Below are 1,169 nucleotides of genomic sequence, written 5' to 3' on the forward strand. Positions count from 1 at the left end.
CCGCGGCGCGGCGCGGGGTCCCCGCGCTGCGGGCGGTTGGCCGTGCTTAGCCTGTTTGCTAACATGCTGCTTTCCCCGTTAGTTCCTCAAAACCAGGGCCGTTAGTTGCTGTGACGCTCTGAAGAAGGTGATTGCAAAACACTTCCCTGAAGTCTGCGACCCCCTCGCTCGCCGCAAGCAGGAAAGCCCAGGGGACGCAGACACCCCGAGCAGCGCCCGGCCTCCACCCTGCCCGCTCCAGCGGCCGGACCTGGCACAGCCGGGATGTGGCACAGACAGTTCCTTACTGCAACTGCCGTGAGGCCACCGGCCTGGGCTGGGGGACACGGCAGAGGAGCGTGGATGTGGCAGGAGGCCACTGGCCAGGGAGTGAGCAACTCAAGGGGCAGGAGGCAAACCCAGCCGTGGCTGCCAGCACGGTGTGATGCCACCTGCGAGCAGCTCACATCCCCAAGCCTGTGTCTGTGTCCACATCCACGTAGTCCAGCTTGCTCCAGGGTGAGCAGTGCGCAAGATGCCCAAGGGCAGCCCACGACATGATGTTCCCACCAGTATATCCCAGTATTGACCATTAACCCGTGTTATTTAAACAGCTCCTTGCCCGGGGCCATGTCGAGCTGCTGTGCCCACCCGTGTCAGGCTGGAGCACAGCCCCGGTGGGGAATCCCGTGTCTGGTGGGATGGGGCTGGCACGGGGGGTAAACAGAGGGTTGCTCAACCCTCCTCACACTCACAACCTCTCGCAACCACGGCGGCTGTTGTGCAAAGAGCTGTTTACTCTGGGGTCGGGGCGGCGTTTCATCTCCACGGAACGCTTCAGTGCTCCCACAGCCCCACGCTGCCAGAGCAGCCCCCCTGGGAGCAGGGTGTCTTGGTGTGGTGGGAGACCATCCTGGGGACATCTAGCATCACCTCCTGCAGAGCCGGGCGCTGGCCGGAGGGGATGGCCTGGGGCTCTCACCACCGACCTCACAGCCCCGACAGTGCAAGCAAAGGCACTTTCCTCCAAATCTGCCCTGCTTGTAACGGGTCTGGGTGCTGGCAGGGGTGGAGTGGGGGCTCAGCACCTCGGGCTGGGGCACGGGGCCGATGCCCACTGTCTGGAGGAGCTGCCCTCGCAACATTTCCCCGGGGTGTAGCAATCACCAGTACTTCGGGACGGAAGCTGG

The sequence above is a fragment of the Corvus brachyrhynchos genome, unplaced genomic scaffold, assembly GCF_000691975.1.
Source record: "Corvus brachyrhynchos isolate BGI_N302 unplaced genomic scaffold, ASM69197v1 scaffold65, whole genome shotgun sequence".
NCBI classification, from domain to species: domain Eukaryota; kingdom Metazoa; phylum Chordata; class Aves; order Passeriformes; family Corvidae; genus Corvus; species Corvus brachyrhynchos.